Below are 14869 nucleotides of genomic sequence, written 5' to 3'. Positions count from 1 at the left end.
TCCTATTTATTCTTTTGGGGAACGTTAGTTTCTTAATTATGTAATTTTTGAGAAGCTAAACAACGTTGGAAGGAAACTCCCACGGCACCTAGAAAAGTGCAAAATCTTAGCTCAACCGTGAGCTCATGCACCTGAGAGGTTAACCCTGTGATTCTCTATCCACGGATCTTCCAGGACCTTCGAAGTGTTTCCAGCATTTAGTCAACAATTCCAGATGCAGTATCTGCTGCATTTAGCTTTTTATGTTAACGCAGTGTCCCCGCTTGTATTAACAAAAGCCAAAAATAAATTGTAGCTACCAGAAAATGGACTTTGTTAACTCGGCGTGCATTGGTGGTTCAGGGGTAGAATTCTCGCTTCCCACGCGGGTGACCCGGGTTCGATTCCCGGCCAATGCAGGTTAACATTTTAAACAATTCATTTCATAGCAAACACATCACTTGAGCATAAATAATCTATTAGCTGTATCTGTGCAACTGGATCAAGGGAATGAATGTTCTGCTCCTGTTCCTGTGCAACAGCTTTCAGGAGCTGAATGGCATCCTGTTTCTGTGTGACAGGCTCGATTCTTACTCTGACAGACATTACATTGCTCACTTCCTCGTTAGTATAGTTGTGAGTATCCCCACCTGTCACGCGGGAGACCGGGGTGAAATTCCCCGACGGGGAGGAATTTTAACATCCCCAATTTTAAACCTTAGGGCAGCACCTTAACGTGCTCCTTGGAAAAGATCAACAGTGAAAAATTGAACCTAAAATGATTTTAAACGGTGAGGAACTGTATAAAAAGCTCCTGCATCAATTCCTCGTTAGCATAGTGTTCTCCTTCTGTTTGTCTTTTGTGCGGGGCACTGCGGAACGAGAGAGGACAGCGAAATGCAGATAACAGCGGGAGAAAGCACGTCTGATCTTTCAAGGGGACAGCACTGGCACGATTGGCCGAATGGCCTCATACTGTACTGCAAGCTTCCATGAATCATATGGATATCTGAGATATACCCACTCAAAGTGAGCACACATCTGTGTTCGTGTATGTGTTTGAGCCTTTGTCTCAAGCAGTGCATTACTATTTCCTCTGTGTTGTCCTTCATATTTTGGTGCTAATTATTCAATATCCCGACGGCTTTTCTCTGACTATGTATCACTGAGAAAAGCACAGAAGCAAATAGATTTCAGGTGGCCGCCTACCCGCAATTGATGCTGTGGTTTCTTGAACATGTCGTTTGTGATCTCGCCTAAAAAATGACATCTTGTACGAAAAGTTTGCCTGGCGCGAAAGTGACCTGAATTTCAAAGCAGCAAGGAGGAAAGACTGCATTGTTCTGCTTGCTGGCAGGATGCTTTCCGCAGCTTCCCTGGTGGCCTAGTGGTTAGGTTTCGGCGCTTTCACTGCTGCGGCCCGTGCTCGATTCCCGGTCAGCGAGCCAGTGCTTTTTCTGGCTGTTTGAAATGCCAGCAATCAAAGCACCCGCGCGAAACAATGCTTGCACCTCATCAACCTTTCAACTTTCCACGCTGCTGTTGCCTCAACAGTCAGCAGCGCAACATTCGGTACCGAGGTGCAACATTCACTTCCTTGCCTTCTGTAAAATGCCTGCTGTTTCAAAGTCAGCAGGAAATGACATTGGGAACAAGACTCCTTAAATGCCCACATTTATGTGTACCTCACAGTGTCAGAACAGTCACGGTGATCATCGGCATTCCATGTATTATTTTGCCGACTGCATCTCCCTAACAAACTTAGCTGATCACAGCACGGCTGTCAGTCAACTCATTGCCAGTGTGAAGAATGCAACATTAGCTACGTGTGCAAGACTCGAATGACAGAGCACGTGGGCCGTGATAACTTATCCTGATATTCATGAGGCCTTAACATTCGCTGCATAAGACAATTCTACCTCTGGTTACCATCCCTTCTGCCATTGGAAAGCGGTTGTCTTTATTTCCTCTATCAAAAGACATTGTAATTTTGCAAGCCATTATTAAATTTCATCTTAGCCTCCAGAGGAAAGCAATTCCAGCTTGTCCACACCATCAACATAACTGAAGTCGCTTGTCCCTCGGGCCACACTGTAAGACGTCAAACGAGTTCTGTATGTCGGGGAGTCAAGGGTTATGGGGAGCGGGCGGAAATGTTGCGTTGTGTCGAAGATCTCATCAGCCACGAACTTATTCAATGGCGGGGCTAGAGGGGCCGAATGGCCCAATCCAGCTCCTATTTATTCTTTTGGGGAAGGTTAGTTTCTTAATTATGTAATTTTTGAGTAGCTAAAAAACGTTGGAAGGAAACTCCCACGGCACCTAGAAAAGTGCAAAATCTTAGCTCTGCCGTGAGCTCATGCATCTGAGAGGTTAACCCTGTGATTCTCTGTCCACAGATCTTCCAGGACCTTCGAAGTGTTTCCAGCATTTAGTCAACAATTCCAGATGCAGTATCTGCTGCATTTTGCTTTTCATGTTAACGCAGTGTCCCCGCTTGTATTAACAAAAGCCAAAAATAAATTGTAGCTCCCAGAAAATGGAATTTGCTTACTCGGCGAGTATTGGTGGTTCAGGAGTCGAATTCTCGCCTGCCACGCGGGGGACCCGGGTTCGATTCCCGGCCAATGCAGGATAACATTTTAAACAATTCATTTCATAGCAAACACATCACTTGAGCATAAATAATATATTAGCTGTATCTTGGCAACTGGATCAAGGGTATGAATGTTCTGCTCCTGTTCCTGTGCAACAGCTTTCAGGTGCTGAATGGCATCCTGTTTCTGTGTAACAGGCTCGATTCTTACTCTGACAGACATTCCATTGCTCACTTCCTCGTTAGTATAGTTGTGAGTATCCCCCCTGTCACGCGGGAGACCGGGGTGAAATTCCCCGACGGGGAGGAATTTTAACATCCCCAATTTTAAACCTTTGGGCAGCACCTTAACGTGCTCCTTGGAAAAGAGCAACAGCGAAAAATTGAACCTAAAATAATTTTAAACGGTGAGGAACTGTATAAAAAGCTCCTGTTCAATTCCTCGTTAGCACAGTGTTCTCCTTCTGTTTGTCTTTGTCTCAAGTAGTGCATTACTATTTCCTCTGTGTTGTCCTTGATATTTTGATGCTGATTATTCAATATCCCGACGGCTTTTCTCTGACTGTGTATCACTGAGAAATGCACAGAAGCAAATAGATTTCAGGTGGACGCCTACCCGCAATTGATGCTGTGGTTTCTTGAACATGTCGTTTGTGATCTCGCCTAAAAAATGACATCTTGTACGAAAAGTTTGCCTGGCGCGAAACTGACCTGAATTTCAAAGCAGCAAGGAGGAAAGACTGCATTGTTCTGCTTGCTGGCAGGATGCTTTCTGCAGCTTCCCTCGTGGTCTAGTGGTTAGGATTCGTCGCTTTCACCGCCGCGGCCCGGGTTTGAATTCCAGGTCAGGGAACCAGTGCTTTTTCTGGCTGTTTGAAATGCCAGCAATCAAAGCACCCGCGCGAAACAATGCTTGCACCTCATCAACCTTTCAACTTTCCACGCTGCTGTTGCCTCAACAGTCAGCAGCGCAACATTCGGTACCGAGGTGCAACATTCACTTCCTTGCCTTCTTTAAAATGCCTGATGTTTCAAAGTCAGCAGGAAATGACATTGGGAACAAGACACCTTAAATGCCCCAATTTATGTGTACCTCACAGTGTCAGAACAGTCACGGTTATTATACGCCTTCCATGTATTATTTTGCCGACTGCATCTCCCTAACAAACTTAGCTGATCACAGCACGGCTATCAGTCAACTCATTGCCAGTGTGAAAAATGCCACATTAGCTACGTGTGCAAGACTCGAATGACAGAGCACGTGGGCCGTGATAACTTATCCTGATATTCAGGAGGCCTTAACATTCGCTGCATAAGACAATTCTAGCTCTGGTTACCATCCCTTCTGCCATTGGAAAGCGTTTGTCTTTATTTCCTCTATCAAAAGCCATTGTAATTTTGCAATCCTTTATTAAATTTCATCTTAGCCTCCAGAGGATAGCAATTCCAGCTTGTCCACACCATCAACATAACTGAAGTCGCTTGTCCCTCGGGCCACACTGTAAGACGTCAAACGAGTTCGGTATGTCGGGGAGTCAAGGGTTATGGGGAGCGGGCGGAAAAGTTGCGTTGTGTCGAAGATCTCATCAGCCACGTACTTATTAAATGGCGGGGCTCGAGGGGCCGAATGGCCCAATCCAGCTCCTATTTATTCTTTTGGGGAAGGTTAGTTTCTTAATTATGAAATTTTTGAGCAGCTAAACAACGTTGGAAGGAAACTCCCACGGGACGTAGAAAAGTGCAAAATCGTAGCTCTACCGAGAGCTCATGCACCTGAGAGGTTAACCCTGTGTTTCTCTGTCCACAGATCTTCCAGGACCTTCGAAGTGTTTCCAGCATTTAATCAACAATTCCAGATGCAGTATCTGCTGCATATTGCTTTTTATGTTAACGCAGTGTCCCCGCTTGTATTAACAAAAGTCAAAAATAAATTGTAGCTACCAGAAAATAGAATCGATTAAGTCGGCGTGCATTGGTGGTTCAGGGGTAGAATTCTCGCCTGCCACGCGGGAGACCCGGGTTCGATTCCCGGCCAATGCAGGCTAATTTTTTTAACAATTCATTTCATAGCAAACACATCACATGAGCATAAATAATTTATTAGCTGCACCTGTGCAAGTGGATCAAGGGTATGAATGTTCAGCTCATGTTCCTGTGCAACAGCTTTGAGGGGCTGAATGGCATCCTGTTCCTGTGTAACAGGCTCGATTCTTACTCTGACAGACATTGCATTGCTCACTTCCTCGTTAGTCTCGTTGTGAGTATCCCCGCCTGTCACGCGGGAGACCGGGGTGAAATTCCCCGACGGGAAGGAATTTTAACATCCCCAATTTTAAACGTTTTGGCAGCACCTTAAAGCGCTCCTTGGAAAAGATCACAAGCGAAAGATTGAACCTAAAACAATTTTAAACGGTGAGGAACTGCATAAAAACCTCCTGCATCAATTCCTCGTTAGCATAGTGTTCTCCTTCTGTTTGTCTTTTGTGCGGGGCGCTGCGGAACGAGAGAGGACAGGGAAATGCAAATAACAGCGGGAGAAAGCACGTCTGATCTTTCAAGTGGACAGCACTGGCACGATTGGCCGAATGGCCTCACACTGTACTGCACGCCTCCATGAATCATATGGATATCTGAGACATACTCACACAAAGTGAGTACACATCTGTGTTCGTGCATATGTTTGAGTCTTTGTCTCAAGCAGTGCATTACTGTTTCCTTTGTATTGTCCTTGATATTTTGGTGCTGATTATTCAATATCCCGATGGCTTTTCTCAACTGTGTATCTCTGAGAAAAGCACAGAAGCAAATAGATTTCAGGTGGACGCCTACACGCACTTGATGCTGTGGTTTCCTGAACATGTCCTTTGTGATCTCGCCTAAAAAATGTCATCTTGTCCGAAAAGTTTGCCTGGCGTGAAAGTGACCTGATTTCAAAGCAGCAAGGAGGAAAGACTGCCTTGTTCTGCTTGCTGGCAGGCCGCTTCTCACAGCTTCCCTGGTGGTCTAGTGGATAGGATTCGGCGCTTTCACCGCCGCGGCCCGGGTTCGATTCCCGGTCAGGTAACCAGTGCGTTTTCTGGCTGTTTGAAATGCCAGCAATCAAAGCACCCGCGCGAAACAATACTTGCACCTCATCAACCTTTCAATTTTCCACACCGCTGCTGTTGCCTCAACAGTCAGCAGCGCATCATTCGGTACCGAGGTGCAGCATTCGCTTCCTTGCCTCGCAGTGTCAGAACAGTCACGGTTATTATCCGTCTTCCATGTATTATTTTGCCGACTGCATCTCCCTAACAAACTTAGCTGATCACAGCACGGCTATCAGTCAACTCATTGCCAGTGTGAAAAATGCCACATTAGCAACGTGTGCAAGACTCGAATGACAGAGTAACTGGGCCGTGATAACTTATCCTGATATTCATGAGGCCTTAACATTCGCTGCATAAGACAATTCTACCTCTGGTTACCATCCCTCCTGCCATTGGAAAGCGTTTGTCTTTATTTCCTCTATCAAAACCCATTGTAATTTTGCAAGCCTCTATTAAATTTCCTCTTAGCCTCCAGAGGAAAGCCATCCCAGCTTCTCCACACTATCCCTCGGGCCACACTGTAAGACGTCAAACGGGTTCTGTACGCCTGATAGACATATATTTCAGCTACAGGGGAGTCAAAGGTTATGGGGAACGGGCGGCAAAGTTGCGTTGTGTCGAAGATCTCATCAGCCACGAACTTTTTAAATGGCGGGCTCGAGGGGCCGAATGGCCCAATCCTGCTCCTATTTTTTCTTTTGGGGAAGGTTAGTTTCTTAATTATGTAATTTTTGAGCAGCTAAACAACGTTGGAAGGAAACTCCCACGGGACGTAGAAAAGTGCAAAATCTTAGCTCTACCGAGAGCTCATGCACCTGAGAGGTTAACCCTATGTTTCTCTGTCCACAGATCTTCCAGGACCTTCGAAGTGTTTCCAGCATTTAATCAACAATTCCAGATGCAGTATCTGCTGCATATTGCTTTTTATGTTAACGCAGTGTCCCCGCTTGTATTAACAAAAGTCAAAAATAAATTGTAGCTACCAGAAAATAGAATCGAGTAAGTCGGCGTGCATTGGTGGTTCAGGGGTAGAATTCTCGCCTGCCACGCGGGAGACCCGGGTTCGATTCCCGGCCAATGCAGGCTAATTTTTTTAACAATTCATTTCATAGCAAACACATCACATGAGCATAAATAATTTATTAGCTGTACCTTTGCAAGTGGATCAAGGGTATGAATGTTCAGCTCCTGTTCCTGTGCAACAGCTTTGAGGGGCTGAATGGCATCCTGTTCCTGTGTAACAGGCTCGATTCTTACTCTGACAGACATTGCATTGCTCACTTCCTCGTTAGTCTCGTTGTGAGTATCCCCGCCTGTCACGCGGGAGACCGGGGTGAAATTCCCCGACGGGAAGGAATTTTAACATCCCCAATTTTAAACGTTTTGGCAGCACCTTAAAGCGCTCCTTGGAAAAGATCAACAGCGAAAGATTGAACCTAAAACAATTTTAAACGGTGAGGAACTGCATAAAAACCTCCTGCATCAATTCCTCGTTAGCATAGTGTTCTCCTTCTGCTTGTCTTTTGTGCGGGGCACTGCGGAACGAGAGAGGACAGGGAAATGCAGATAACAGCGGGAGAAAGCACGTCTGATCTTTCAAGTGGACAGCACTGGCACGATTGGCCGAATGGCCTCACACTGTACTGCACGCCTCCATGAATCATATGGATATCTGAGACATACTCACACAAAGTGAGCACACATCTGTGTTCGTGCATATGTTTGAGTTTTTGTCTCAAGCAGTGCATTACTGTTTCCTCTGTATTGTCCTTGATATTTTGGTGCTGATTATTCAATATCCCGACGGCTTTTCTCTGACTGTGTATCTCTGAGAAAAGCACAGAAGCAAATAGATTTCAGGTGGACGCCTACACGCACTTGATGCTGTGGTTTCCAGAACATGTCCTTTGTGATCTCGCCTAAAAAATGTCATCTTGTACGAAAAGTTTGCCTGGCGTGAAAGTGACCTGAATTTCAAAGCAGCAAGGAGGAAAGACTGCCTTGTTCTGCTTGCTGGCAGGCCGCTTCTCACAGCTTCCCTGGTGGTCTAGTGGATAGGATTCGGCGCTTTCACCACCGCGGCCTGGGTTCGATTCCCGGTCAGGTAACCAGTGCGTTTTCTGGCTGTTTGAAATGCCAGCAATCAAAGCACCCGCGCGAAACAATACTTGCACCTCATCAACCTTTCAATTTTCCACACCGCTGCTGTTGCCTCAACAGTCAGCAGCGCATCATTCGGTACCGAGGTGCAGCATTCGCTTCCTTGCATCGCAGTGTCAGAACAGTCACGGTTATTATCCGTCTTCCATGTATTATTTTGCCGACTGCATCTCCCTAACAAACTTAGCTGATCACAGCACGGCTATCAGTCAACTCATTGCCAGTGTGAAAAATGCCACATTAGCAACGTGTGCAAGACTCGAATGACAGAGTAACTGGGCCGTGATAACTTATCCTGATATTCATGAGGCCTTAACATTCGCTGCATAAGACAATTCTACCTCTGGTTACCATCCCTCCTGCCATTGGAAAGCGTTTGTCTTTATTTCCTCTATCAAAACACATTGTAATTTTGCAAGCCTCTATTAAATTTCCTCTTAGCCTCCAGAGGAAAGCAATCCCAGCTTCTCCACACTATCCCTCGGGCCACACTGTAAGACGTCAAACGGGTTCTGTATGTCTGATAGACATATATTTCAGCTACAGGGGAGTCAAAGGTTATGGGGAACGGGCGGCAAAGTTGCGTTGTGTCGAAGATCTCATCAGCCACGAACTTTTTAAATGGCGGGCTGGAGGGGCCGAATGGCCCAATCCTGCTCCTATTTTTTCTTTTGGGGAAGGTTAGTTTCTTAATTATGTAATTTTTGAGCAGCTAAACAACGTTGGAAGGAAACTCCCACGGGACGTAGAAAAGTGCAAAATCTTAGCTCTACCGAGAGCTCATGCACCTGAGAGGTTAACCCTGTGTTTCTCTGTCCACAGATCTTCCAGGACCTTCGAAGTGTTTCCAGCATTTAATCAACAATTCCAGATGCAGTATCTGCTGCATATTGCTTTTTATGTTAACGCAGTGTCCCTGCTTGTATTAACAAAAGTCAAAAATAAATTGTAGCAACCAGAAAATAGAATCGATTAAGTGGGCGTGCATTGGTGGTTCAGGGGTAGAATTCTCGCCTGCCACGCGGGAGACCCGGGTTCGATTCCCGGCCAATGCAGGCTAATTTTTTTAACAATTCATTTCATAGCAAACACATCACATGAGCATAAATAATTTATTAGCTGCACCTGTGCAAGTGGATCAAGGGTATGAATGTTCTGCTCCTGTTCCTGTGCAACAGCTTTGAGGGGCTGAATGGCATCCTGTTCCTGTGTAACAGGCTCGATTCTTACTCTGACAGACATTGCATTGCTCACTTCCTCGTTAGTCTCGTTATGAGTATCCCCGCCTGTCACGCGGGAGACCGGGGTGAAATTCCCCGACGGGAAGGAATTTTAACATCCCCAATTTTAAACGTTTTGGCAGCACCTTAAAGCGCTCCTTGGAAAAGATCAACAGCGAAAGATTGAACCTAAAACAATTTTAAACTGTGAGGAACTGCATAAAAACCTCCTGCATCAATTCCTCGTTAGCATAGTGTTCTCCTTCTGTTTGTCTTTTGTGCGGGGCACTGCGGAACGAGAGAGGACAGGGAAATGCAGATAAAAGCGGGAGAAAGCACGTCTGATCTTTCAAGTGGACAGCACTGGCACGATTGGCCGAATGGCCTCACACTGTACTGCACGCCTCCATGAATCATATGGATATCTGAGACATACTCACACAAAGTGAGCACACATCTGTGTTCGTGCATATGTTTGAGTCTTTGTCTCAAGCACTGCATTACTGTTTCCTCTGTATTGTCCTTGATATTTTGGTGCTGATTATTCAATATCCCGACGGCTTTTCTCTGACTGTGTATCTCTGAGAAAAGCACAGAAGCAAATAGATTTCAGGTGGACGCCTACACGCACTTGATGCTGTGGTTTCCTGAACATGTCCTTTGTGATCTCGCCTAAAAAATGTCATCTTGTCCGAAAAGTTTGCCTGGCGTGAAAGTGACCTGAATTTCAAAGCAGCAAGGAGGAAAGACTGCCTTGTTCTGCTTGCTGGCAGCCCGCTTCTCACAGCTTCCCTGGTGGTCTAGTGGATAGGATTCGGCGCTTTCACCGCCGCGGCCCGGGTTCGATTCCCGGTCAGGGAACCAGTGCGTTTTCTGGCTGTTTGAAATGCCAGCAATCAAAGCACCCGCGCGAAACAATGCTTGCAGCTCATCAACCTTTCAATTTTCCACACCGCTGCTGTTGCCTCAACAGTCAGCAGCGCATCATTCGGTACCGAGGTGCAGCATTCGCTTCCTTGCCTCGCAGTGTCAGAACAGTCACGGTTATTATCCGTCTTCCATGTATTATTTTGCCGACTGCATCTCCCTAACAGACTTAGCTGATCACAGCACGGCTATCAGTCAACTCATTGCCAGTGTGAAAAATGCCACATTAGCAACGTGTGCAAGACTCGAATGACAGAGTAACTGGGCCGTGATAACTTATCCTGATATTCATGAGGCCTTAACATTCGCTGCATAAGACAATTCTACCTCTGGTTACCATCCCTCCTGCCATTGGAAAGCGTTTGTCTTTATTTCCTCTATCAAAACCCATTGTAATTTTGCAAGCCTCTATTAAATTTCCTCTTAGCCTCCAGAGGAAAGCCATCCCAGCTTCTCCACACTATCCCTCGGGCCATACTGTAAGACGTCAAACGGGTTCTGTACGTCTGATAGACATATATTTCAGCTACAGGGGAGTCAAAGGTTATGGGGAACGGGCGGCAAAGTTGCGTTGTGTCGAAGATCTCATCAGCCACGAACTTTTTAAATGGCGGGCTCGAGGGGCCGAATGGCCCAATCCTGCTCCTATTTTTTCTTTTGGGGAAGGTTAGTTTCTTAATTATGTAATTTTTGAGCAGCTAAACAACGTTGGAAGGAAACTCCCACGGGACGTAGAAAAGTGCAAAATCTTAGCTCTACCGAGAGCTCATGCACCTGAGAGGTTAACCCTATGATTCTCTGTCCACAGATCTTCCAGGACCTTCGAAGTGTTTCCAGCATTTAATCAACAATTCCAGATGCAGTATCTGCTGCATATTGCTTTTTATGTTAACGCAGTGTCCCCGCTTGTATTAACAAAAGTCAAAAACAAATTGTAGCTACCAGAAAATAGAATCGATTAAGTCGGCGTGCATTGGTGGTTCAGGGGTAGAATTCTCGCCTGCCACGCGGGAGACCCGGGTTCGATTCCCGGCCAATGCAGGCTAATTTTTTTAACAATTCATTTCATAGCAAACACATCACATGAGCATAAATAATTTATTAGCTGTACCTGTGCAAGTGGATCAAGGGTATGAATGTTCTGCTCCTGTTCCTGTGCAACAGCTTTGAGGGGCTGAATGGCATCCTGTTCCTGTGTAACAGGCTCGATTCTTACTCTGACAGACATTGCATTGCTCACTTCCTCGTTAGTCTCGTTGTGAGTATCCCCGCCTGTCACGCGGGAGACCGGGGTGAAATTCCCCGACGGGAAGGAATTTTAACATCCCCAATTTTAAACGTTTTGGCAGCACCTTAAAGCGCTCCTTGGAAAAGATCAACAGCGAAAGATTGAACCTAAAACAATTTTAAACGGTGAGGAACTGCATAAAAACCTCCTGCATCAATTCCTCGTTAGCATAGTGTTCTCCTTCTGCTTGTCTTTTGTGCGGGGCACTGCGGAACGAGAGAGGACAGGGAAATGCAGATAACAGCGGGAGAAAGCACGTCTGATCTTTCAAGTGGACAGCACTGGCACGATTGGCCGAATGGCCTCACACTGTACTGCACGCCTCCATGAATCATATGGATATCTGAGACATACTCACACAAAGTGAGCACACATCTGTGTTCGTGCATATGTTTGAGTCTTTGTCTCAAGCACTGCATTACTGTTTCCTCTGTATTGTCCTTGATATTTTGGTGCTGATTATTCAATATCCCGACGGCTTTTCTCTGACTGTGTATCTCTGAGAAAAGCACAGAAGCAAATAGATTTCAGGTGGACGCCTACACGCACTTGATGCTGTGGTTTCCTGAACATGTCCTTTGTGATCTCGCCTAAAAAATGTCATCTTGTCCGAAAAGTTTGCCTGGCGTGAAAGTGACCTGAATTTCAAAGCAGCAAGGAGGAAAGACTGCCTTGTTCTGCTTGCTGGCAGCCCGCTTCTCACAGCTTCCCTGGTGGTCTAGTGGATAGGATTCGGCGCTTTCACCGCCGCGGCCCGGGTTCGATTCCCGGTCAGGGAACCAGTGCGTTTTCTGGCTGTTTGAAATGCCAGCAATCAAAGCACCCGCGCGAAACAATACTTGCACCTCATCAACCTTTCAATTTTCCACACCGCTGCTGTTGCCTCAACAGTCAGCAGCGCATCATTCGGTACCGAGGTGCAGCATTCGCTTCCTTGCCTCGCAGTGTCAGAACAGTCACGGTTATTATCCGTCTTCCATGTATTATTTTGCCGACTGCATCTCCCTAACAAACTTAGCTGATCACAGCACGGCTATCAGTCAACTCATTGCCAGTGTGAAAAATGCCACATTAGCAACGTGTGCAAGACTCGAATGACAGAGTAACTGGGCCGTGATAACTTATCCTGATATTCATGAGGCCTTAACATTCGCTGCATAAGACAATTCTACCTCTGGTTACCATCCCTCCTGCCATTGGAAAGCGTTTGTCTTTATTTCCTCTATCAAAACCCATTGTAATTTTGCAAGCCTCTATTAAATTTCCTCTTAGCCTCCAGAGGAAAGCCATCCCAGCTTCTCCACACTATCCCTCGGGCCATACTGTAAGACGTCAAACGGGTTCTGTACGTCTGATAGACATATATTTCAGCTACAGGGGAGTCAAAGGTTATGGGGAACGGGCGGCAAAGTTGCGTTGTGTCGAAGATCTCATCAGCCACGAACTTTTTAAATGGCGGGCTCGAGGGGCCGAATGGCCCAATCCTGCTCCTATTTTTTCTTTTGGGGAAGGTTAGTTTCTTAATTATGTAATTTTTGAGCAGCTAAACAACGTTGGAAGGAAACTCCCACGGGACGTAGAAAAGTGCAAAATCTTAGCTCTACCGAGAGCTCATGCACCTGAGAGGTTAACCCTATGATTCTCTGTCCACAGATCTTCCAGGACCTTCGAAGTGTTTCCAGCATTTAATCAACAATTCCAGATGCAGTATCTGCTGCATATTGCTTTTTATGTTAACGCAGTGTCCCCGCTTGTATTAACAAAAGTCAAAAACAAATTGTAGCTACCAGAAAATAGAATCGATTAAGTCGGCGTGCATTGGTGGTTCAGGGGTAGAATTCTCGCCTGCCACGCGGGAGACCCGGGTTCGATTCCCGGCCAATGCAGGCTAATTTTTTTAACAATTCATTTCATAGCAAACACATCACATGAGCATAAATAATTTATTAGCTGTACCTGTGCAAGTGGATCAAGGGTATGAATGTTCAGCTCCTGTTCCTGTGCAACAGCTTTGAGGGGCTGAATGGCATCCTGTTCCTGTGTAACAGGCTCGATTCTTACTCTGACAGACATTGCATTGCTCACTTCCTCGTTAGTCTCGTTGTGAGTATCCCCGCCTGTCACGCGGGAGACCGGGGTGAAATTCCCCGACGGGAAGGAATTTTAACATCCCCAATTTTAAACGTTTTGGCAGCACCTTAAAGCGCTCCTTGGAAAAGATCAACAGCGAAAGATTGAACCTAAAACAATTTTAAACGGTGAGGAACTGCATAAAAACCTCCTGCATCAATTCCTCGTTAGCATAGTGTTCTCCTTCTGCTTGTCTTTTGTGCGGGGCACTGCGGAACGAGAGAGGACAGGGAAATGCAGATAACAGCGGGAGAAAGCACGTCTGATCTTTCAAGTGGACAGCACTGGCACGATTGGCCGAATGGCCTCACACTGTACTGCACGCCTCCATGAATCATATGGATATCTGAGACATACTCACACAAAGTGAGCACACATCTGTGTTCGTGCATATGTTTGAGTTTTTGTCTCAAGCAGTGCATTACTGTTTCCTCTGTATTGTCCTTGATATTTTGGTGCTGATTATTCAATATCCCGACGGCTTTTCTCTGACTGTGTATCTCTGAGAAAAGCACAGAAGCAAATAGATTTCAGGTGGACGCCTACACGCACTTGATGCTGTGGTTTCCTAAACATGTCCTTTGTGATCTCGCCTAAAAAATGTCATCTTGTCCGAAAAGTTTGCCTGGCGTGAAAGTGACCTGAATTTCAAAGCAGCAAGGAGGAAAGACTGCCTTGTTCTGCTTGCTGGCAGGCCGCTTCTCACAGCTTCCCTGGTGGTCTAGTGGATAGGATTCGGCGCTTTCACCGCCGCGGCCCGGGTTCGATTCCCGGTCAGGGAACCAGTGCGTTTTCTGGCTGTTTGAAATGCCAGCAATCAAAGCACCCGCGCGAAACAATACTTGCACCTCATCAACCTTTCAATTTTCCACACCGCTGCTGTTGCCTCAACAGTCAGCAGCGCATCATTCGGTACCGAGGTGCAGCATTCGCTTCCTTGCCTCGCAGTGTCAGAACAGTCACGGTTATTATCCGTCTTCCATGTATTATTTTGCCGACTGCATCTCCCTAACAAACTTAGCTGATCACAGCACGGCTATCTGTCAACTCATTGCCAGTGTGAAAAATGCCACATTAGCAACGTGTGCAAGACTCGAATGACAGAGTAACTGGGCCGTGATAACTTATCCTGATATTCATGAGGCCTTAACATTCGCTGCATAAGACAATTCTACCTCTGGTTACCATCCCTCCTGCCATTGGAAAGCGTTTGTCTTTATTTCCTCTATCAAAACCCATTGTAATTTTGCAAGCCTCTATTAAATTTCCTCTTAGCCTCCAGAGGAAAGCCATCCCAGCTTCTCCACACTATCCCTCGGGCCATACTGTAAGACGTCAAACGGGTTCTGTACGTCTGATAGACATATATTTCAGCTACAGGGGAGTCAAAGGTTATGGGGAACGGGCGGCAAAGTTGCGTTGTGTCGAAGATCTCATCAGCCACGAACTTTTTAAATGGCGGGCTCGAGGGGCCGAATGG

General features: G+C 46.1%; 9 non-coding genes across 9 annotated transcripts; all 9 read left to right on the top strand.

The window, feature by feature from the left end:
* The first annotated feature begins 327 nt into the window (after nt 1-327).
* trnag-ccc (transfer RNA glycine (anticodon CCC)) lies at nt 328-398 on the top strand. The gene has a single exon. It is a non-coding gene; the product is annotated as a tRNA-Gly (tRNA).
* A 4146-nt stretch (nt 399-4544) lies between these two features.
* trnag-gcc (transfer RNA glycine (anticodon GCC)) lies at nt 4545-4615 on the top strand. The gene has a single exon. It is a non-coding gene; the product is annotated as a tRNA-Gly (tRNA).
* A 2060-nt stretch (nt 4616-6675) lies between these two features.
* On the top strand, nt 6676-6746 carry trnag-gcc (transfer RNA glycine (anticodon GCC)). Its single transcript has one exon. It is a non-coding gene; the product is annotated as a tRNA-Gly (tRNA).
* Nucleotides 6747-8808: 2062 nt separating this feature from the next.
* On the top strand, nt 8809-8879 carry trnag-gcc (transfer RNA glycine (anticodon GCC)). Its single transcript has one exon. It is a non-coding gene; the product is annotated as a tRNA-Gly (tRNA).
* Nucleotides 8880-9833: 954 nt separating this feature from the next.
* Nucleotides 9834-9905, top strand: trnae-uuc (transfer RNA glutamic acid (anticodon UUC)). Its single transcript has one exon. It is a non-coding gene; the product is annotated as a tRNA-Glu (tRNA).
* Nucleotides 9906-10941: 1036 nt separating this feature from the next.
* trnag-gcc (transfer RNA glycine (anticodon GCC)) lies at nt 10942-11012 on the top strand. Its single transcript has one exon. It is a non-coding gene; the product is annotated as a tRNA-Gly (tRNA).
* A 954-nt stretch (nt 11013-11966) lies between these two features.
* trnae-uuc (transfer RNA glutamic acid (anticodon UUC)) lies at nt 11967-12038 on the top strand. The gene has a single exon. It is a non-coding gene; the product is annotated as a tRNA-Glu (tRNA).
* Nucleotides 12039-13074: 1036 nt separating this feature from the next.
* Nucleotides 13075-13145, top strand: trnag-gcc (transfer RNA glycine (anticodon GCC)). Its single transcript has one exon. It is a non-coding gene; the product is annotated as a tRNA-Gly (tRNA).
* A 954-nt stretch (nt 13146-14099) lies between these two features.
* On the top strand, nt 14100-14171 carry trnae-uuc (transfer RNA glutamic acid (anticodon UUC)). The gene has a single exon. It is a non-coding gene; the product is annotated as a tRNA-Glu (tRNA).
* The last annotated feature ends 698 nt before the right edge of the window (nt 14172-14869 follow it).

The sequence above is a fragment of the Somniosus microcephalus genome, unplaced genomic scaffold, assembly GCF_052327205.1.
Source record: "Somniosus microcephalus isolate GS21.2 unplaced genomic scaffold, FLI_Smic_1.0 unresolved_chr8, whole genome shotgun sequence".
NCBI lineage: Eukaryota > Metazoa > Chordata > Chondrichthyes > Squaliformes > Somniosidae > Somniosus > Somniosus microcephalus.
Note: the sequence above shows the minus strand (reverse complement) of the source record. Positions and strands in the feature narration are given on the sequence as shown.